General features: G+C 47.7%; 1 protein-coding gene across 1 annotated transcript in view; it reads right to left on the bottom strand.

The window, feature by feature from the left end:
• The window catches only part of UBE2N (ubiquitin conjugating enzyme E2 N), a 155221-nt gene that overhangs the window by 96590 nt on the left and 34314 nt on the right, over positions 1-24317 (bottom strand). The gene's annotated exons all lie outside the window — the stretch shown is intronic.

The raw sequence follows: 24317 nt of genomic DNA, 5'->3' as shown, positions 1-24317 counted from the left end.
AGAAGAAAAATGGCAGCGGCACTCCGTTTGAAACCCCCGAAACGTTGGTTCTATATGTGACCACTGTGATGTTGTATTATATTTGAAATACATTTTTTTCAATAATTTCAAACGGAGTGCCGCTGCCATTTTTCTTCTACTCCATATATATATATATATATATATATATATATATATATATATCTCAGCGGACAGCGGCACTCAGAGCTCCCCATGGGGAAATAATGGAGACTCAGCCAGAAATCATCAACGCTTCAATGTTGATGTGATAACATTTTCATCAGGACCAATATAATATATAATATTGGGACATGCCTGGATATATTCTAAGCAAACCAGAAAAAGGGAAACAATGATCAGACCATTCTGAATGTCAATTAATTGTAATACCAAACTAAATGTACTATAAGCCTATTCTGTTTAAACTCAAGCAGATAATGACCTGCATTGTAAAGATCATGCATATTAAATGACGCACAACATTTGTGAGCCACTTCTACTTATCAAAAAAGCATGTCATACTTTTAAGTGCCACTGTACAGTAGCACTATTGAAGAAGAAAAAACAGGCCCCGTTCCTCGACATCACAGGTGACCTTCATGAACAAGATAAACTGGACTAAGAACATAGCCTGACACCACAAATTCTTCCTAAAAGATTACAAGAGGCATGCTAACAAACTATTCCATCAGGGTCTTCATTAACGTCATGTTATCATCAGAATTAACAATGGGCAGCCAAGTGGCTCAATGCTTTGACTTGCTACATGAAGACACTAAGGCCCTAGCTTTTATTCCTACAAGGGCCCATCTGTAGAGAGTTTGTATGTTCTTCTGGTTCCCTCCCACTATTGAAAAACGGGATCCGGACTGAAAGTCGACAGTAACTAGGTCGACAATGTCTAGGTCGACCACTATTGGTCGACAGTAACTAGGTCGACAGGGTCAAAAGGTCGACAGGGTCAAAAGGTCGACATGTTCTAGGTCGACAGGTCAAAAAGTCGACATGCGTTTTTCACAATTTTTTTCTTTTTTTGAACCTTTTCATACTTAACGATCCACGTGGACTACGATTGGAACGGTAATCTGTGCCGAGCGAAGCGGTAGCGGAGCGAAGGCACCATGCCCGAAGCATGGCGAGCGAAGCGAGCCATGCGAGGGGACGCGGTGCACTAATTGGGGTTCCCGATCACTCTACGAAGAAAATGACACCAAAATAACATAAAAAATTAATGTCGACCTTTTGACCTGTCGACCTAGAACATGTCGACCTTTTGACCCTGTCGACCTTTTGACCCTGTCGACCTAGTTACTGTCGACCAATAGTGGTCGACCTAGACATTGTCGACCTAGTTACTGTCGACTTTCAATACCACACCCTGAAAAACACTCTGGTAGGTTAATTAGCTCCAGACAAAAATGAACCCTACAGTGCGTGTAAATGCAGTAGGTAACATATATTATAAGGTCTGCTGGGATAAACACTAATAAAAATAACTACATTTTCTCACAAACAAGGCCATTAACCAAACTACACCAATGTACATCTCTTCGCTTATCTCAAAATATCTCCCAACCCGACCTCTCCGCTCTTCACAAGATCTACGTTTCTTATCCACTCTCATTATTTTGCTCCCATTCACGATTACAGGATTTTCTATGGGCAGCAGCCACTTGGTGGAATGCCATAAAATGCACAATAAGGGGTCTATCCATGAAGCAGTGAAAAGAGTGGAGAAGTGAGCCAGTGGAGAAGTTGGCCATGGCAACCAACAGCGCTCGGGTCTCCTAGTTTTTAAGCAGATTTAAAATCCAGGAGTTCTGTGTTAGGCATTAGAGCCACTGCAACAAAACAAAAGGTAAAAAAGTGGTTTATTGTTGGATGGCCAAATCCGCCCTGTGTGAAATAGCCCATTGGATGGATTTCAATTGTTTATCGCACCCGATATCCCATCTAAAGTGTAGGAGACCGGGGTGGAGGGGCATTGGAGCAACTGAATAGCTCCACTGTGCGCAGATCTACTGGCTGACGGCCCCAGCAACAATTGAATCTCACCCATAGAGTAACCATACATTGACAGATGAAGGCCACTTCCTTCTGTGAGGAAAAGCTAGAAAGAAGGTCCTGTCTGTCAGGGAATTAGTACCAATTTCCTAAGGGCCCAGTAGCCTGGGCCACAGTGTAACACTAATGTCGACATTGAGAATGTCAACATTTCACATGTTGACATTTTAACAGTGTTGACATTAGGACTGTCAACATTGTTAAAGTCGACATTTTCACTACAACCACCCAACCTAACATGTCTCCCGTGCAAATGGGGTTCTTTCCACTTTTTTCCCCATTGTACAGGCCCCATTTGTTGCGTCTAACAGGGACTACACTCTCCCTCTGTGGCTTGATATGTCAGACTGCGCAATGCGCCTGTAGCACAGGGTCACTGGTCATTACTGTGGCTGCCATGATAGTTCTTGGCTATAAATGATCTTAACTATTCATATATGCTATGCAGAAAAAAAAATACAAAAATGAACATAAAAATTTTAACAATGAGTAAAGTACATTAACTTCAATTTTAGGTTTAGAACGTTTACATTTCAACAACTATAAAAGATACAATTGTGCTTCACTGTTTTGGAGTTACAATCTCACATCAGCAGTAGCTGCTAACACCCTGCTAAAACTTTTGCTTCTTGATTAACTGTACTAGGTAATGCAGATTAGTTGATTTGTTGGCGCTCTAAGCTTGCAGCTCTTGGGCTATTCTTTTAATCCAATCCTGTCTGCCCAATTTATGAATCAGGTCTGATCAGTCTGACTGGTTACAGGACACATGAACATGCACTTTTCAACTCTGGCGTGCTGTTTAGCCAGTTCTACTGCAAGCCTCCATAGTACAGTCGAGTCAGATGATTTTAGAAAGCAAAAATGAAAACATCCTTAAAGATTTAAAACGGATTTGATACATTCCACAAATTCATAGAGGGGGGAATTCAAATGTTATTGTGGGTCCCCACAAACGTGCACACCTGCCTGCAGCCTTTTTTTTATGTTGCTGCCGACGGGTGCGAGATCTCCATGTCAGCTCGCTAGCCCCAGGGGTACCAAACTGAAATGCGCAAAAAGTGACCTAATACTTGTTTTTTTGCGTGACGCTTATTCGTTTAGTCGGGTTTTGGCACTTTACGCCAATAAACCCGAATGAAATGGGGGACAATTGAATATAGCTCCGCGATCTCCCGTCACTTTAGACGGGAGACTGGGCGCAATTAAACAATTGAATCCCTCCAATAGAATTAAAATTTTATTGCAACTACAAACAAAATATTCTTCTTTGTAGAAAAGTTTAAAACATCTCCACCATAAATTGCTTGCTTGCTCCCCCAAACGCAAGGAAATTCAACATATTCATGAGTTGTTTTCTCTGTAATAGTGGCTTTTGCAGCAGGTTGAACAAAAAAAAAAAAAAAAATTGTAAACCTACCGGTAAATCTTTTTCTCCTAGTCCGTAGAGGATGCTGGGGACTCCGTAAGGACCATGGGGATAGATGGGCTCCGCAGGAGACATGGGCACCAAGAAAGAACTTTAGGTATGGGTGTGCACTGGCTCCTCCCTCTATGCTCCTCCTACAGACCTCAGTTATAGAAACTGTGCCCAGAGGAGACGGACAGTACGAGGAAAGGATTTTAGTTAATCTAAGGGCAAGATTCATACCAGCCCACACCATATAACTTGGGATATACGAGCCAGTTAACAGTATGAAACAACACAGCATCAGTCCGAGACTGAGGAAAACTGTAACATAACCCTTATGTAAGCAAAAACTATATACAAGTTTTGCAGAAGTAGTCCGCACTTGGGACGGGCGCCCAGCATCCTCTACGGACTAGGAGAAAAAGATTTACCGGTAGGTTTAAAATCTTATTTTCTCTTACGTCCTAGAGGATGCTGGGGACTCCGTAAGGACCATGGGGATTATACCAAAGCTCCGAAACGGGCGGGAGAGTGCGGATGACTCTGCAGCACCGATTGAGCAAACATGAGGTCCTCCTCAGCCAGGGTATCAAACTTGTAGAATTTTGCAAAAGTGTTTGAACCCGACCAAGTAGCAGCTCGGCACAGCTGTAATGCCGAGACCCCTCGGGCAGCCGCCCAAGAAGAGCCCACTTTTCTGGTGGAATGGGCCTTTATTGATTTAGGTAACGGCAATCCAGCCGTAGAATGAACCTGCTGAATCGTGTTACAGATCCAGCGAGCAATAGTCTGCTTGGAAGCAGGAGCACCAACCTTGTCGGCTGCATACAGGATAAACAGTGCTTCTGTTTTCCTGACCCTAGCCGTTCTGGCCACGTAAATTTTCAAAGCCCTGACAACATCAAGGGACTCGGAATCCTCCAAGTCTGGCGTAGCCACAGGCACCACAATAGGTTGGTTCATATGAAAAGACGAAACCACCTTTGGCAAGAATTGAGGACAGGTCCGCAATTCCGCTCTATCCATATGGAAAACTAAATAGGGGCTTTTATGAGACAAAGCCGCCAACTCCGACACTCGCCTAGCCGAAGCCAAGGCTAACAACATGACCACTTTCCAAGTGAGATATTTTAACTCCACCGTTTTAAGTAGTTCAAACCAACTCAACACCACATTCAGGTCCCAAGGTGCCACTGGAGGTACAAAAGGAGGCTGAATATGCAGCACTCCCTTCACAAAAGTCTGTACTTCTGGGAGAGAAGCCAATTCCTTCTGAAAGAAAATGGAGAGGGCCGAAATCTGAACCTTAATGGAGCCTAATTTTAGGCCCAAATTCACTCCAGTCTGTAGGAAGTGAAGGAAACGGCCCAGATGGAATTCTTCCGTAGGAGCATTCCTGGCCTCACACCAAGAAACATACCTCCGCCATATACGGTGATAATGTTTAGCTGTCACGTCCTTCCTAGTCTTTATCAGAGTAGGAATGACCTCATCCGGAATACCCTTATCCGCTAGGATCCGGCGTTCAACCGCCATGCCGTCAAACGCAGCCGTGGTAAGTCTTGGAACAGACAGGGCCCCTGCTGTAACAGGTCCTGTCTTAGAGGAAGAGGCCACGGATCTTCTGTGAGCATTTCCTGCAGATCCGGATACCAGGTCCTTCGTGGCCAATCTGGAACAATGAGAATTGTCTGTACTCCTCTTTTTCTTATTATTCTCAATACCTTGGGTATGAGAGGAAGAGGAGGAAACACGTAGACCGACTGGAACACCCACGGTGTCACGAGGGCGTCCACTGCCACTGCCTGAGGGTCTCTTGATCTGGCGCAATACCTCTGTAGTTTTCTGTTGAGGCGGGACGCCACCATGTCTATCTGGGGCAGTCCCCACTGACTTGCAATCTGTGCGAAGACTTCCTGATGAAGTCCCCACTCTCCTGGATGTAGATCGTGTCTGCTGAGGAAGTCTGCTTCCCAGTTGTCCACTCCGGAATGAACACTGCTGACAGTGCGCTTACATGATTTTCCGCCCAGCGAAGAATCCTGGTGGCTTCCGCCATCGCCACTCTGCTCCTTGTGCCGCCTTGGCGGTTTACATGAGCCACTGCGGTGATGTTGTCTGACTGAATCAGAACCGGTAGGTCGCGAAGCAAAGTCTCCGCTTGACGAAGGGCGTTGTATATGGCCCTCAGCTCTAGGACGTTGATGTGAAGACAAGTCTCCTGGCTTGACCAAAGACCTTGGAAGTTTCTTCCCTGAGTGACTGCTCCCCAACCTCGGAGGCTCGCGTCCGTTGTTACCAGAATCCAGTCCTGAATGGCGAACCTGCGACCCTCTAGAAGGTGAGCACTCTGTAGCCACCCCAGGAGAGACACCCTTGCCCTGGGGGACAGGGTGATCAACTGATCAATCTGTAGATGTGACCCGGACCACTTGTCTAGTAGGTCCCAGTGGAAGGTCCTCGCATGGAACCTGCCGAAGGGAATGGCCTCGTAAGATGCCACCATCTTTCCCAGGACTCGAGTGCAGTGATGCACTGACACCTGTTTTGGCTTCAATAGGTCCCTGACCAGAGTCATGAGTTCCTGGGCCTTTTCTATCGGAAGATAAACCCTTTTCTGGTCCGTATCCAGAATCATGCCTAAGAAGGTCAAACGAGTCGTAGGAACTAACTGTGACTTTGGGATATTGAGAATCCAGCCGTGTTGTTGTAACACCTTCAGTGAAAGTGACACGCTGTTCAACAACTGCTCTCGCAGGAGCACCATCATTTCCGCCATTACCTTGGTGAAAATCCTCGGGGCCGTGGAAAGCCCAAACGGCAACATCTGAAATTGGTAATGACAATCCTGTACCGCAAATCTCAGGTACGCCTGATGAGCTGGATACATGGGAACATGAAGGTATGCATCCTTTTTGTCCAGGGATACCATAAAATCCCCCCCTTCTAGGCTGGCGATGACAGTTCTGAGCGATTCCATCTTCAACTTGAACCTTTTCAAGTATAGGTTCAAGGATTTTAAATTTAAAATGGGTCTGACCGAACCGTCCGATTTCGGGACTACAAATAGGGTTGAGTAATACCCCCTCCCTTGTTGAAGAAGGGGAACTTTGACCACCACCTGTTGAAGACACAATTTGTGAATTGCATTCCCCCCTTTCTGGGGGAGAAGCTGGTAGGGCCGATTTGAAAAACCGGCGAGGAGGCACCTCTTCGAATTCCAGCTTGTAACCCTGGGAAACAATTTCTATTGCCCAGGGATCCACCTGTGAGTGAACCCAGATGTGGCTGAAAAGTCGAAGACGTGCCCCCACTGGGGCGGACTCCCTCAACGGAGCCCCAGCGTCATGTGGTGGATTTTGTAGAGGCCGGGGAGGACTTCTGCTCCTGGGAACTAGCTGTGGTTGGCAGCTTTTTTCCTCTGCCCTTACCTCTGGCAAGAATGGACGATCCTCGTACTCTCTTGTTTTTATTTGACCGAAAGGACTGCATTTGATAATGTGGCGCTTTCTTAGGCTGTGAGGGAATATAAGGCAAAAAAATAAGAATTTACTTACCGATAATTCTATTTCTCGGAGTCCGTAGTGGATGCTGGGGTTCCTGAAAGGACCATGGGGAATAGCGGCTCCGCAGGAGACAGGGCACAAAAAGTAAAGCTTTAGGATCAGGTGGTGTGCACTGGCTCCTCCCCCTATGACCCTCCTCCAAGCCTCAGTTAGGATACTGTGCCCGGACGAGCGTACACAATAAGGAAGGATTTATGAATCCCGGGTAAGACTCATACCAGCCACACCAATCACACTGTACAACCTGTGATCTGAACCCAGTTAACAGTATGATAACAGCGGAGCCTCTGAAAGATGGCTCACAACAATAATAACCCGATTTTTGTAACTATGTACAAGTATTGCAGATAATCCGCACTTGGGATGGGCGCCCAGCATCCACTACGGACTCCGAGAAATAGAATTATCGGTAAGTAAATTCTTATTTTCTCTATCGTCCTAGTGGATGCTGGGGTTCCTGAAAGGACCATGGGGATTATACCAAAGCTCCCAAACGGGCGGGAGAGTGCGGATGACTCTGCAGCACCGAATGAGAGAACTCCAGGTCCTCCTTAGCCAGGTTATCAAATTTGTAGGATTTTACAAACGTGTTTGCCCCTGACTAAATAGCCGCTCGGCAAAGTTGTAAAGCCGAGACCCCTCGGGCAGCCGCCCAAGATGAGCCCACCTTCCTTGTGGAATGGGCATTTACATATTTTGGCTGTGGCAGGCCTGCCACAGAATGTGCAAGCTGAATTGTATTACACATCCAACTAGCAAAAGTCTGCTTAGAAGCAAGAGCACCCAGTTTGTTGGGTGCATACAGGATAACAGCAAGTCAGTTTTCCTGACTCCAGCCGTCCTGGAACCTATATTTTCAGGGCCCTGACCACATCTAGCAACTTGGAGTCCTCCAAGTCCCTAGTAGGCGCAAGACACCACAATAAGCTGGTTCAGGTGAAACACTGACACCACCTTAGGGAGAGAACTGGGGACGAGTCCGCAGCTCTGCCCTGTCCGAATGGACAAACAGATATGGGCTTTTTTTGAGAAAAAAAATAGGATTTTGGTACCTACCAGGTAAATCCTTTTCTTTGAATCCATAGGGGGCACTGGAGTACTCTTGGGATATGGACGGCTTCCACCGGAAGAAGGCACTGAATAAATTAATTTTGAGACTACTCCTCCCCTCCATATCCTGCAGCACTTCAGTGTTTTTTACTGAGCCGAACAGGATCGATAGAGAGATTGACAAAAGGAGAATTACATATAGTCTCACAGACAACAATAAAGTTGACACAACGTAACAGACAACTAAACAGTTGACACCATAACTGATTAACCCTTGTTAAATTTAAACCAGTCGTGAAAGTGTGTTACCATAAGAACCACTGGACTCCTAAAACAGGTAAACTGCTCTGGGTGGGCGTCCAGTGCCCCCTATGGATTCAAAGAAAAGGATTTACCTGGTAGGTACCAAAATCCTATTTTCTTTTTCATCCACTAGGGGTCACTGGAGTACTCTTGGGATGTACCAAAGTCTCCTCCGTGGCGGGAGAGCTGTTTGGCACCTGTAACACTAAACGGCCAAAGCTAGATGCTGCTGCCGCGAACGTATCAAACTTGTAAAAGCGCACAAACGTGTGCACTGACGACCAAGTAGCCGCACGGCAAAGCTGTGTCGTAGAAGCCCCACGACTCGCTGCCCATGACGTCCCCACAGAACGTGTGGAATGAGCTGTTACTGAAGTAGGTGGCTGTAACTTAGCATAAAGGTAAGCCTGACGTATAGTCAGTTTGATCCATCTGGATAAGGTCTGCTTAGAGGCTGGCCAACCCCTCTTAGCTGCGTCATAGAGAACAAACAACGTATCTGTCTTACGCACAGTAGACGTTCGGGAAACATAGATGCGCAATGCGCGAACCACATCCAACGTTCCAGAATCTCCTGTTAACACAGGAACTACTATTGGTTGATTGATGTGAAAAGACGACACTACCTTTGGTAGAAAAACGGGATTCGTCCGAAGTTCCGCTCTGTCATCATGAAAAATTAAATACGGTGACTTGCATGACAAGGCACCCAAATCTGAAACACGCTTAGCCGAAGCTAAGGCTAAAAGAAAAATCGTTTTCCAAGTGAGAAATTTAATATCCACTTGTTGTAAGGGTTCAAAGTAATCGGACTGTAAGAAATCTAAAACCAGATTCAAGTCCCATGGTGCTGTAGGTGGAATGAAAGGAGGCTGTATCCTCTTTACACCCTGTAGAAACGTATGTATTGACTGCAACGAGGCCAATTTCCTTTGAAAATAAATTGACAACGCAGATACCTGCACCTTTAGTGTGGAAAGACGTAGTCCTCCATCTAACCCCATTTGTAAAAATAACAAAAGACGGGATAATTTAAAAGACGATGTCGGAAATTTCCGAGCTTCACACCAACCTATATAAGTACGCCAAATTCTATAATAATGAGCTGCCGTAACCGGCTTCCTAGCTCGTACCATGGTTGGTATAACAGACTCAGGAATGCCCTCTTTCCTTAAGATGGCCTTTTCAACAGCCACCCCGTCAAACGCAGCCGCGCTAAATCGGGGTAAAGGAACGGACCCTGTTGTAACAGGTCCGGACGTAGTGGGAGTGGCCACGGATCGTCTGCGAGTAACCCGAGGAGATCCGAGAACCAAGCCCTCCGAGGCCAATGAGGCGCTATTAGAATGACTGTGACGAACCCTCTCTTGATCCGTTTTAGCACCAACGGGAGCAGCGGAAACGGTGGAAACAGATACACAAGGCTGTATGGCCACGTGGCTGTGAGAGCATCCACCGCCACTGCCCCTGGATCTCTTGTTCTGGACACATATCTTGACACCTGATGATTGTGGCGGGATGCCATTAGATCCACCTGAGGGTAACCCCACTTCTGGATCAACATCTGAAATACTTCTGGATTTAATGCCCACTCTCCTGGATGAAAATCCCGACGACTGAGAAAATCTGCCTCCCAGTTGTCCACTCCAGGAATGAACACTGCCGATAATATCACCTGGTGATATTCGGCCCATCTGAGGATCCGAGCTACTTCCCGCATAGCCATGCGGCTTCTCGTTCCTCCTTGTTTGTTTATATATGCGACTGCCGTCGCGTTGTCTGACTGCACCTGAACAGTCTGAAAACAAAACATGTACACCGCTTGTCTTAGAGCATTGTAAATCGCCCTGAGTTCCAGAACATTTATGGATAGCGATCTTTCGTGATCCGCCCAGAGGCCCTGGAGCCGATAACTCTGAACTACAGCTCCCCAACCTCTGAGACTTGCGTCTGTTGTCAGAATTATCCAATTCGCGACGCCGAATCGTCTCCCTGCAGATAGATTGTGTATTTTTAACCACCAGAGAAGAGACACCCTGACTTGTGGTGACAACCTCACCCTGTGGTGCAGCTGCAGATGTGATCCCGACCACTGTGCTAACACCTCCAGTTGAAACGGACGTGAGTGAAATCTTCCGAACTGAAGTGCTTCGAAAGCCGCCACCATTGTGCCTAAAAGGCGAATGCACAAATGTACTGAGACTGTGCGTGGCTTGAGCACTAATTGCACCAGATGACGAATGCCCTGTACTTTCTGTTGTGGCAGGTAAACCCTTTGTTTTACTGTATCGAGAATCATCCCTAGGAATTGAAGTCGTTGACACGGAATTAGATGTGATTTCTTTAAACTGACTATCCAACCGTGCTGAACTAGTACATTGTACGTTAGTAAGGCATGTTGGAGAAGCAATTGTTGAGACGGAGCCTTTATGAGTAGATCGTCTAAATACGGAACAATTATTACCCCTAGGGACCTGAGATGAGCTGTCATCACGGACATTACCTTGGTGAATACCCGAGGCGCTGATGAGAGGCCAAACGGTAGAGCCTGAAATTGGTAATGGTCTCGCCTTATCGCAAACCTTAAGAAACTCTGGTGAGGTGGCCAAATCGGAATGTGCAAATACGCATCCTTGAGATCTAGTGCAATCATGAATTCCTGTGGCTCTAACCCTGCAATTACTGACCTGAGAGATTCCATCTTGAATCTGTGGTAAGTGACGTAATGATTGAGACCTTTTAGGTTCAATATTGGCCTGACTGAGCCATCTGGTTTTGGTACCAGAAACAGACTGGAATAATAACCCTGCCCCTGTTCCTGCACAGGGACCGGAATTATCACTGCAGCATTCAGCAGAGACTGAATGGCAACCTGCAGAACTGCTTTCTTGTCGTCCGACACAGGCAGTCCTGTCGTGAAAAATCTTCCTGTCGGAAGATAATCGAACTCTATTTTGTAACCCTCTAATACTAAATTGCGGATCCACCCATCTGTGGACGTCTGCAGCCACGCCCCCTGAAAGCTCTGAAGGCGTGCTCCCACAATTGGAGATCCGAGATGGGCTGGGAGCCCGTCATGCCACTGGTTTGTTAGTGGTCTTGGTGTCTTGACGACGTGCATTGGATTGTCGGGCACTACGTCCCCGACCTCTTCTGCCCGGCGTGACTGCTCCTCCCTGCCCACGAAAGGGCTGAGTTCTAAAGGATTTGAACGCCGGACCAGAATATTTCCGTTTAGGTATAGTTGTAGGCGATGGAAGAAAAACAGACTTCCCTCCAGTAGCCTCAGAAATCCATCTGTCCAATTCAGGACCAAAAAGTTTCTCGCCATCATAAGGCAATGCCTCTATACCTTTTTTAACCTCCGTCTCCGCCTGCCACGAACGCAGCCAAAGTGCTCGTCGTACTGTGACTAGCGATGAGGACAGGCGAGAAGTAAGCTGACAGACGTCAGTAGAAGCTGTACATAGATATTCAGCAGCTTCCCAGATTTGATCCGCGAGAAGTATAAGATGATCATCTTGCAGAGCCGATTTGAGCTCTTTTATCCATACCATTAAAGCTTTAGTAACCCAAATGCCAACCAACCCAGGTCTTAACAGCACTCCAGTTGCTGTATACATGGACCTTAGCATAGCCTCTATTTTACGATCTGCAGGGTCTTTAAGCGTAGTAGCAGTTGGAACTGGTATGGTTAACTTCCTCGTAAGTTTAGATACGGATGAATCCACCAAAGGTGGGTTCTCCCATGTAGCTGTCATGGCCTCTGGAAACGGGTAACTCGATTTAAATCTACGAGGAATAGAAAACCGTTTGTCCGGATTTTTCCGTGACTCCAGTAACATTTTATTAAGAGATTCCGAGATAGGGAAACACATCGGAGATCTCTGTCGTTTAGTAAAGACTACTTCATCATTCGTCAGTGGCTCCTCAGTTTCCGTAAACTCCAGCGACTGACGAACTGCTCTGATGAGATTGTCAATACCTGGGCTGTCAAAGTCGTCACCTTCTGACTGTTGTTCTATTTCGCCCTCCTCATACTCCTGTTCAGTGAGATCTAGTATCCCAGAGACAGGAAAATTAGTAGGAAAAGGAAACTTATCTTTTCCACTCAAGGTGGACTTATGACCAGTTTGAGACTCCCCAGGTAACTCAAATGGTCTCATCTTAAACTCAGATCTTGCCGCCTCTCTTTCTTCACGAGAGGCGGCCAGCTCTGATTGTAACTTCTGGAATGGAAATCGTATTTATGGCTGTATTAACAACACATGCTGTACATGTGGTGGATCCATCAGGCAACACACTCTTACAGACATGACATGACAAATGTTTCTTAGATTTTGCTGGTGTCTTACTCATTATGAAGACAGACAATACAAACTCCACACAGACAGACTGCACGACTCAGTAATAACACCAAAGTTCCTGGTATATATCTAGGCAAGTGCAGTGCCTGCCAGAAATACGAAAACTGACCCCAAAATTCCTCTAGTACCACTCTTAGCCGAGATGTAAAATAGGAAACCTGGAACAGACAGGAGAACATTAAAAACATATTAAGCATTTCCTAAAAGCTTGACACTGCCAAATACTGTTAAAGTCTCCCCCCACTCCCACGACCTCCGTGTACAGCACCGGGTCTGGGCCTGTGGAAGTTTTGCAAAGGGCCGTGTGAGCGGCCTGCCTGTAGACCCCGGACAACGGAACTCCTCGGCTGCTGCGGGCGGATGGCGGAAGCAGAGAGCGTGCTGCATAGAGCCGTGGAGCGGCCTATGCACACGTGCTCCCGCCCGCCACACACAGCATAGCGGCGTGTCTGTGTAGCCAAGCAGCGCTGCTGCTGCGCAGGGAGCAGCGGTCTCTTAGGATGCTGGGAGCCGGAGAGTGAGAGCGCGCCGCATGGACCGTGAAGCGGCCCATGTACACGCGCTCCGGGCAGCGGTGAGTACCCAACAATCCCCAACAGTGGAGCGGCAGCAAGCGCTGACCGCCCCAACCCAACATACCTGGACCGTGACAAAAGTCTATGACGGGGCCTTCATCCAAGCTCCGTCCAGCTTTCCTGCAGGCAGCCTGCAAGTGGAGTGAGGGAGCTCTTTACAGAGAGGTCCGACACTCACGGCTACTCAGCCGCTTCCACTGTCCCTGACCCACGCCTGTTAGAAGGGGGGAAAGGACGTGGAAATTGAAGAAAAAAAAAAACTTAGAAAAAATTCCAATACTTTGTGGACGAGCTCCACTATGCCTTCTAACTGTGTCGAGCACAGAAAAAACACTGAAGTGCTGCAGGATATGGAGGGGAGGAGTAGTCTCAAAATTAATTTATTCAGTGCCTTCTTCCGGTGGAAGCCGTCCATATCCCAAGAGTACTCCAGTGACCCCTAGTGGATGAAAAAGAAAAACACCAATTTGACACTCGCCTGGTCCAGGCCAGGTCCAAGAGCATGTTCACTTTTCATGTGAGATGCTTCAAATCCACAGATTTGACTGGTTTTAAACCAATGTGTTTTGAGGAATCCCAGAACTACGTTGAGATCCCACAGTGCCACTGGAGGCACAAAAGGGGGTTGTATATGCAATACTCCCTTGACAAACTTCTGGACTTCAGGAACTGAAGCCAATTCTTTCTGGAAGAAAAATCGACAGGGCCGAAATTTGAACCTTAATGGACCCCAATTTGAGGCCCATAGACACTCCTGTTTGCAGGAAATGCAGGAATCGACCGAGTTGAAATTTCTTCGTGGGGCCTTCCTGGCCTCACACCACGCAACATATTTTCGCCACATGTGGTGATAATGTTGTGCGGTCACCTCCTTTCTGGCTTTGACCAGGGTAGGAATGACCTCTTCCTGAATGCCTTTTCCCTTAGGATCCGGCGTTCCACCGCCATGCCGTCAAACGCAGCTGCGGTAAGTCTTGGAACAGACATGGTACTTGCTGAAACAAGTCCCTTCTTAGCGGCAGAGGCCATAAGTCCTCTGTGAGCATCTCTTGAAGTTCCGGGTACCAAGTCCTTCTTGGCCAATCCGGAGCCATGAGTATAGTTCTTACTCCTCTACGTCTTATAATTCTCAGTACCTTAGGTATGAAAAGCAGAGGATGGAACACATACACCGACTGGTACACCCACGGTGTTACCAGAACGTCCACAGCTATTGCCTGAGGGTCTCTTAACCTGGCGCAATACCTGTCCCGTTTTTTGTTCAGACGGGACGCCATCATGTCCACCTTTGGTAATTCCCAACGGTTTACAATCATGTGGAAAACTTCCCCATGAAGTTCCCACTCTGCCGGGTGGAGGTCGTGCCTACTGAGGAAGTCTGCTTCCCAGTTTCCATTCCCGGAATGAAACACTGCTGACAGTGCTATCACATGATTTTCCGCCCAGCGAAAAGTCCTTGCAGTTTTTGCCACTGCCCTCCTGCTTCTTGTGCCGCCCTGTCTATTTACGTGGGCGACTGCCGTGATGTTTTATCCCACTGGATCAATACCGGCTGACCTTGAAGCAGAGGTCTTGCTAAGCTTAGAGCATTATACATTTACCCTTAGCTATATTTATGTGGAGAAAAGTCTCCAGACTTGATCACACTCCCTGGAAATTTTTTCCTTGTGTGACTGCTCCCCAGCCTCTCGGGCTGGCCTCCGTGGTCACCAACATCCAAAACTGAATGCCGAATCTGCGGCCCTCTAGAATGATGAGCACTCTGTAACCACCACAGGAGAGACACCCTTGTCCTTGGATATAGGGTTATCCGCTGATGCATCTGAAGATGCGATCCGGACCATTTGTCCAGCAGATCCCACTGAAAAGTTCTTGCATGAAATCTGCCGACTGGAATTGCTTCGAAGGAAGTCACCATTTTTTTACCATGGCCCTTGTGCAATGATGCACTGATTTTTAGGAGGTTCCTGACTAGCTCGGATAACTCCCTGGCTTTCTCTTCCGGGAGAAACACCTTTTTCTGGACTGTGTCCAGAATCATCCCTAAGCACAGGAGACTTGTTGTCGGGATCAGCTGCGATTTTGGAATATTTAGAATCCACCCCTGCTGTTGTAACAGTATCCGAGATAGTGCTACTCCGACCTCCAACTGTTCCCTGGACTTTGCCCTTATCAGGAGATCGTCCAAGTAAGGGATAATTAAGACGCCTTTTCTTCGAAGAAGAACCATCATTTCGGCCATTACCTTGGTAAAGACCCGGGGTGCCGTGGACAATCCAAACGGCAGCGTCTGAAACTGATAGTGACAGTTCTGTACCACGAACCTGAGGTACCCTTAGTGATAAGGGCAAATTTGGGACATGGAGGTAAGCATCCCTGATGTCTCGGGACACCATATAGTCCCCTTCTTCCCGGTTCGTTATCACTGCTCTGAGTGACTCCATCTTGATTTGAACCTTTGTAAGTGTTCAAATTTTTTTAGATTTAGAATAGGTCTCACCTAGCCTTCTGGCTTCAGTACCACAATATAGTGTGGAATAATACCCCTTTTCTTGTTGTAGGAGGGGTAATTTAATTATCACCTGCTGGGAATACAGCTCGTGAATTGTTTCCCATACTGCCTCCTTGTCGGAGGGAGACCTTGGTAAAGCAGACTTCAGGAGCCTGCGCAGGGGAAACGTCTCGACATTCCAATCTGTACCCCCTGGGATACTACTTGTAGGATCCAGGGGTCCTGTACGGTCTCAGCGTCATGCTGAGAGCTTGTCAGAAGCGGTGGAACGCTTCTGTTCCTGGGAATGGGCTGCCTGCTGCAGTCTTCTTCCCTTTCCTCTATCCCTGGGCAGATATGACTCTTATAGGGACGAAAGGACTGAAGCTGAAAAGACGGTGTCTTTTTCTGCAGAGATGTGACTTAGGGTAAAAAACGGTGGATTTTCCAGCAGTTGCCGTGGCCACCAGGTCCGATGGACCGACCCCAAATAACTCCTCTTCCTTTATACGGCAATACACCTTTGTGCCGTTTGGAATCTGCATCACCTGACCACTGTCGTGTCCATAACATCTTCTGGCAGATATGGACATCGCACTTACTCTTGATGCCAGAGTGCAAATATCCCTCTGTGCATCTCGCATATATAGAAATGCATCCTTTAAATGCTCTATAGTCAATAAAATACTGTCCCTGTCAAGGGTATCAATATTTTTAGTCAGGGAATCCGACCAAGCCACCCCAGCTCTGCACATCCAGGCTGAGGCGATCGCTGGTCGCAGTATAACACCAGTATGTGTGTATATACTTTTTATGATATTTTCCAGCCTCCTGTCAGCTGGCTCCTTGAGGACGGCCCTATCTATAGACGGTACCGCCACTTGTTCTGATAATCGTGTGAGCGCCTTATCCACCCTAAGGGGTGTTTCCCAACGCGCCCTAACTTCTGGCGGGAAAGGGTATACCGCCCATATTTTCTATCGGGGGGAACCCACGCATCATCACACACTTCATTTAATTTATCTGATTCAGGAAAAACTACGGTAGTTTTTTCACATCCCACATAATACCCTCTTTTGTGGTACTTGTAGTATCAGAAATATGTAACACCTCCTTCATTGCCCTTAACGTGTGGCCCTAATAAGGAATACGTTTGTTTATTCACCGTCGACACTGGATTCAGTGTCCCTGTCTGTGTCTGTGTCGACCGACTAAAGTAAACGGGCGTTTTAAAACCCCAGACGGTGTTTTTGAGACGTCTGGACCGGTACTAATTGTTTGTCGGCCGTCTCATGTCGTCAACCGACCTTGCCGCGTGTTGACATTATCACGTAATTCCCTAAATAAGCCATCCATTCCGGTGTCGACTCCCTAGAGAGTGACATCACCATTACAGGCAATTGCTCCGCCTCCTCACCAACATCGTCCTCATACATGTCGACACACACGTACCGACACACAGCACACACACAGGGAATGCTCTGATAGAGGACAGGACCCACTAGCCCTTTGGAGAGACAGAGGGAGAGTTTGCCAGCACACACCAAAAACGCTATAATTATATAGGGACAACCTTATATAAGTGTTTTCCCTTATAGCATCTTTTTTATATATTTCTAACGCCAAATTAGTGCCCCCCCTCTCTGTTTTTAACCCTGTTTCTGTAGTGCAGTGCAGGGGAGAGCCTGGGAGCCTTCCCTCCAGCCTTTCTGTGAGGGAAAATGGCGCTGTGTGCTGAGGAGATAGGCCCCGCCCCTTTTTCGGCGGCCTCGTCTCCCGCTCTTAACGGATTCTGGCAGGGGTTAAATATCTCCATATAGCCCCCGGAGGCTATATGTGAGGTATTTTTAGCCAAAAATAGGTTTTCATTGCCTCCCAGGGCGCCCCCCTTCCAGCGCCCTGCACCCTCAGTGACTGCCGTGTGAAGTGTGCTGAGAGGAAATGGCGCACAGCTGCAGTGCTGTGCGCTACCTTAAGAAGACTGAGGAGTCTTCATGCCGCCGATTCTGGACCTTCTTCTTGTTTCAGCATCTGCAAGGGGGCCGGCGGCGAGGCTCCGGTGACCATCCAGGCTGTACCTGTGATCGTCCCTCTGGAGCTAATGTCCAGTAGCCAAAGAAGCCAATCCATCCTGCACGCAGGTGAGTTCACTTCTTCTCCCCTAAGTCCCTCGTTGCAGTGATCCTGTTGCCAGCAGGACTCACTGTAAAATAAAAAACCTAAAACTAAACTTTTCTAAGCAGCTCTTTAGGAGAGCCACCTAGATTGCACCCTTCTCGGCCGGGCACAAAAATCTAACTGAGGCTTGGAGGAGGGTCATAGGGGGAGGAGCCAGTGCACACCACCTGATCCTAAAGCTTTACTTTTTGTGCCCTGTCTCCTGCGGAGCCGCTATTCCCCATGGTCCTTTCAGGAACCCCAGCATCCACTAGGACAATAGAGAAATTTGATTTACCTGCCGTAGCTGTGGAGACCAGGTCCGAGAGACCTTCCCCAAACAATTCCTCACCCTTGTAAGGTAAAACCTCCATATGACTCTGAGTCGGCATCACCTGTCCATTGCCGGGTCCATAGGACTCGTCTAGCAGAAAATTGACATAGCGTTGACTCTAGAACCCAGTAGGCCAATGTCTCTTTGAGAATTGCTCATATATAAGACAGCATCTTTAATATGACCCAGGGTCAATAAAATGGTATCCTTATCCAGGGTATCCAATTCCGCCGATAAGGTATCTGTCCACGCTGCTACAGCACTACAAACCCAAGCCGACGCTATCGCCGGTCTGAGTAAGGTACCAGAGTGTGTGTAAATGGACTTCAAGATAGCCTCCTGCTTGCGATCAGCAGGATCCCTGAGGGTAGCCGTATCTTGGGATGGCAGTGCTACCTTTTTGGATAAGCGTGTCAACGCTTTGTCCACCCTTGGGGAGGATTCCCACCGTATCCTGTCCTTAGCCGGGAAAGGATACGCCATAAGAATCCTTTTGGGAATCTGCAGTTTCTTGTCTGGAGATTCCCACGCCTTTTCAAATAACTCGTTCAGCTCATGAGAAGGGGTAACGGTTACCTCAAGTTTCTTTTCCTTATACATGTGTACCCTTGTGTCAGGGACAGGGGGTTCCTCTGTGATATGCAAAACATCCTTTATTGCAATAATCATATATTGAATACTTTTAGCCAATTTTGGCTGTAACTTTGCATCATCGTAGTCGACACTGGAGTCAGAATCCGTGTCGGTATTAGTGTCTACTATTTGGGATAGTGGGCGCTTTTGAGACCCCGAGGGTCCCTGCGATATAGGGGCAGGCAGGGCCTGACTCTCTGCATAATTCCTGAACTCTGCTTTGTCCAACCTTTTGTGCAATAAATTCATATTAGCACTTAAAACATTCCACATATCCACCCAGTCAGGTGTCGGCGTTGCCGACGGAGACACCACATTCATTTGCTCCACCTCCTCGTTCCCCCACAAGGCCCTTTGGAGAGACAGAGAGAGAGTATGCCAGCACACACCCAGCGCTAATGACCCAGGAAAAAAACACACTATATGTTTACCCAGGTAGCGCTGTAATTTTCTATTTGCGACAAATTATGTGCCCCCCCCTTTTTAAAACCCTCATTCATCGTGGAAGCAGGGGAGAGTCCGGGGAGCTTCCTCTCAGCGGTGTGCTGTGGACAAAATGGCGCTGTTGAGTGCTGAGGAACAAGCTCCTCCCCCTCAGCGGCAGGCTTCGGTCCCGCTGAAAAATTCAAAAACTGGTGGGGGATCTCTTTTATATACAGTGCCCAGCCTGTATATATGTTTATTGCCAGATTTGGAGGTCCTTATTGCTGCCCAGGGCACCCCCCCTGCGCCCTGCACCCTTACAGTGACTGCTGTGTGTGTGCTGTGTGGGAGCATCTATGAAGTTCTGAAGTCTTCTGCCGCCTCTGAAGTCTTCTTTCTTCACATACTCACCCGGCTTCTATCTTCCGGCTCTGCGAGGAGGACGGCGGCGCGGCTCTGGGACGAACGGCGAGGGTGAGACCTGCGTTCCATTCCCTCTGGAGCTAATGGTGTCCAGTAGCCTAAGAAACAGAGCCTAACATTAAAGTAGGTCTGTTTCTCTCCCCTCAGTCGCTCGATGCAGGGAGTCTGTTGCCAGCAGGCTCCCTGAAAATAAAAAACCTAACCAAAATACTTTCTTTCCAGGAAACTCAGGAGAGCTCCCTGTAATGCACCCAGTCTCCTCTGGGCACAGTAATCAACTGAGGTCTGGAGGAGGGGCATAAAGGGAGGAGCCAGTGCACACCCATACCTAAAGTTTTTTCTTAGTGTCCATGTCTCCTGCGGAGCCCGTCTATCCCCATGGTCCTTACGGAGTCCCCAGCATCCTCTAGGACGTAAGAGAAAAAACACACAACTTAGAAAAAAGGCTTTCACTGCAACACAAGAGACTGTTAATCACTGACCCTCCTAAACTGCATAAATACTATTCCCATGACCGGGGAACCAGGACTGGTGGTCAGCCTTTAGAGCTACAGTATATGCTGCAAGAAGCATTGTAGACCTGGTCATGATAAAGTTCTCAGGTATATATGGGAGTGTAGCTACGGACTGAATATTATTTGAGCACTTGGGAGGGGTTGGGTATGGGTGACCGGTGTTTAGGATCCCGTCAGTCACCATACTGACACGAGGATACAAGGGTTTAGAATTCTGGCGGGGAGAGGGGGGTGAGCTAACTAAAGCCCCTTGCAGGCTTGTACACCCACAAGTGGGAATAGTCCCTGTTAATCAGCATGCAGACTGTCGGGATCTTGAGGGGGTCAGTAGCCAATGGCACCACAATAGGTTGGTTGATATGAAATGACGACACAACCTTTGGAAGAAATTGCTGATGCGTCCCGAGCTCAGCTCTATCTTCATGGAAAATAGAGTAGGGGCTCTTGCAGGACAATGCCTCCAATTCCGACACACGTCTAGCAGATGCTAATGCCAACAGTGTGACCGCCTTCCAAGTAAGGAACTTGACATCAACCTCCTGTAAAGGTTCGAACCAATCCGATTGCAGGAACTGCAGCACCACAATAAGATCCCAAGGTGCCATAGGAGGCACAAAGGGAGGCTGGATGTTCAGAACCCCTTTCAAGAAAAAGAAAGTCTGAACCTCAGGGAGGGCAGCCAATTGTTTCTGGAAGAAATGGACAAGGCCGAAATCTGGACTTTTATGGAGCCCAGGCGCAGGCCCACATCCACACCTGCTTGCAGGAAGAGGAGAAACCGTCCAAGTTGAAACGCCACCGTAAGAAACTTCTTGGATTCACACCAAGACACGTACTTTTTCCAAATCCGATGGTAATGTTTTGACGTTACTCCTTTCCTAGCCTGTATCAGAGTAGGAATAACTCTGTTCGGAATGCCCTTTCGAGCTAAGATCTGGCGTTCAACCTCCATGCCGTCAAACGTAGTCGTGGAAAGTCTTGATAAGCGAATGGCCCCTGTTGTAGAAGGTCCCCTCGAAGAGGAAGAGGCCTCGGATCTTCCAGCAGTAACTCCAGAAGATCCGCGTACCAAGCCCTTCTTGGCCAGTCCGGAGCAATGATGATCGCCTGAACTCTTGTTCTTTTTATTCGTTTGAGAATCCTTGGGATGAGTGGAAGTGGAGGGAGCACATACACGGACTTGAACACCCACGGAGTCACCAGGGTGTCCACCGCCACTGCCTGTGGATCCCTCGACCTGCAACAATACCTCCGAAGCTTCTTGTTAAGGCCATCACGTCTATTTGAGGTACGCCCCAAAGACTTGTCACCTCTGCGAACACCTCTGGGTGGAGGACCCACTCTCCCGGATGAAGATCGTGTCTGCTGAGGAAGTCTGCTTCCCAGTTGTCCACTCCTGGAATGAAGATTGCTGACAGCGCCACCGCGTGCTTTTCCGCCCAGAGGATTATTGTTACCTCTGACACTGCAGCTCTGCTCTTCATTCCGCCTTGTCGGTTTATGTAGGCCACTGTCGTTACATTGTCCGACTGAACCTGAATGGCCTGTTCTTTCAGAAGATATGCCGCTTGTAGAAGACAGTTGTACACGGCTCTTCGTTCCAGAATGTTTATCGGAAGGATGGATTTCAGATTTAACCACCTTCCTTGGAAGTTTTCCCCTTGGGTGACTGCCCCCCAACCTCTGAGACTTGCATCCGTGGTTAGGAGGATCCAATTTTGAATCCTGAACCTGTGGCCCTCCAGTAGGTGAGAGGTTTGCAGCCACCAGTGGAGCGATATTCTGGCTTTCGGTGACAGACGTATCCTCTGGTGCATGTGAAGATGAGATCCCGACCATTTGTCCAGGAGATCCAGTTGGAAAGACCGTGCATGAAATCTTCCGTACTGTAGAGCCCCGTAGGAGGCAACCATCTTCCCTAGAAGGCGAATGCACTGATGAATCGATACCCGGGCTGGCCTCAGGACATCCCGGACCATTGTTTGTATCACCAACGCTTTCTCCTCCGACAGAAACACCCTCTGTACTTCCATGTCAAAGATCATCCCCAGGAAGGACAGTCTCCTTGTCGGCTCCAGATGCGACTTTGGAAGGTTCAGGATCCAGCCATGATCCTGGAGTAGTTGAGTTGAGAGAGCAATGCTCTGCAACAGCTTCTCCCTGGAAAACGCTTTTATCAGCAGATCGTCCAGATAAGGAATTATGTTCACACCCTGCTTGCGGAGGAGTAGCATCATCATCTCTGCCATTACCTTGGTGAACACTCTTGGTGCCATGGAGAGGCCAAACGGCAGCGCCTGGAACCGATAGTGAGAGTCCAGCAGCGCAAATTTGAGATAAGCCTGGTGAGGCGGCCACATCGGGATGTGAAGGTAGGCATCCTTGATATCCAGGGATACCAGGAATTCCCCCTCCTCCAGACCTGAGCTCACCGCTCTCAGATACTCCATCTTGAATTTGAAGTAACTCAAATAAGGGTTAAATGACTTTAAGTTAAATATTGGCTTAACCGAACCGTCCAGTTTCGGTACCACAAACAGGTTTGAAAAATAACCTTTGTGTTGTAGGTGAGGTGGAACTGGAACAATGACATTTGACCTTAGCAATGTTTGAATGGCTTCCTGTAGGATAGCACTTTCTGTCAGCGAAGCTGGCAAGCCTGATTGAAGAATCTTTGAGGTGGGTGTTCTTGAAACTCCAGTTTGTATCCCTGGGTGACAATATCCTGTGCCCAGGGATCTAGGCATGAGGACGCCCAGACATGACTGAAATTTCTTAGTCTTGCTCCCACCTGCCCTATCTCCAGGCTGGGAGGTTCACCGTCATGCCGAGGATTTAGAGGAAGCAGAACCAGGTTTCTGTTCCTGGGAACCTGTGAATGCAGGTTTTCAGGATTTCCCCCGACCACCTCTAAAGAAAGTGGAGGGGGATTTAGACTTTTTAACTTTAGCGGCCCAAAAAGACTGCATAGCAGACGTAGGATATGATTTCCTAGTCGGTGGTGTAGCAGAGGGAAAAGTTAACTTACCTGCAGTTGCCATGGAGACCCACGCACGCTTAGCCAAACAGAGCCTGAACTGTGAATGGTAGGTTCTCTACACTTTTCTTGGATTAAGCATCCGCAGACCATTGGCTCAACCAAAGTCCTCTGCGTGCCGAGACAGCCATGGACGAAGCTCTTGCATTCAGATGTCCAAGGTCTTTCATGGCTTCCACCATGAAATCTGCAGAATCCTGTACGTGACATAAAAACAATTCAATGTCACTTCTATCCATAGAATCTAACTCCTCTAGTAAAGTGCCTGACCACTTTACTATGGCTTTAGAAACCCACGCACAAGCAATAGTGGGTCTTAAAGCTACACCATTTGCTGTGTATAAATATTTAAGTGTAGTCTCAATCTTGCGGTCGGCCAGCTCTTTCAAAGCGGTGGACCCAGGGACAGGCAAAACCAGTTTCTTAGACAATCTAGAAACAGAAGCGTCTACTACCGGCGGGTTTTCTCGCTTTTTCCTATCCTCCTCAGGGAAAGGAAAAGCAATGAGAACCCTTTTAGGGATCTGGAATTTTTTCTCTGGGTATTCCCAGGATTTTTCAAACAATGCATTTAATTCCTTAGACGCAGGGAATGTAAAGGAGGATTTCTTAGTGTCAGTAAAGTAAGCCTCCTCTACCTGCTCAGGTACCTTATCAGTAATGTGTAAAATGTCCCTAATAGCCTCAATCATGAGTTGCACCCCCTTAGCAAGGGATGCCTCACCCCCCAGGATATCCCCCTCACCATCTCCTGTATCAGTCGGTATCCGTATCGACTTGCACTATTTGGGCAAGAGCACGCTTTTTAGGATATATCGCAGGGGTTTTGGATGAGGTAGCGGGAGCAGAATACGACAAAACCTCTACAGATCTTTTCAAAACCTGTGTTTCAGTCTCATTATGAGCTATCCTAGATGAAATCTGGGATATCATTCCCTTAAGAGAAGCCACCCATGGGGGTTCGGATT

This window comes from Pseudophryne corroboree, chromosome 6, assembly GCF_028390025.1.
Source record: "Pseudophryne corroboree isolate aPseCor3 chromosome 6, aPseCor3.hap2, whole genome shotgun sequence".
In the NCBI taxonomy this organism is placed as follows: domain Eukaryota; kingdom Metazoa; phylum Chordata; class Amphibia; order Anura; family Myobatrachidae; genus Pseudophryne; species Pseudophryne corroboree.
Note: the sequence above shows the minus strand (reverse complement) of the source record. Positions and strands in the feature narration are given on the sequence as shown.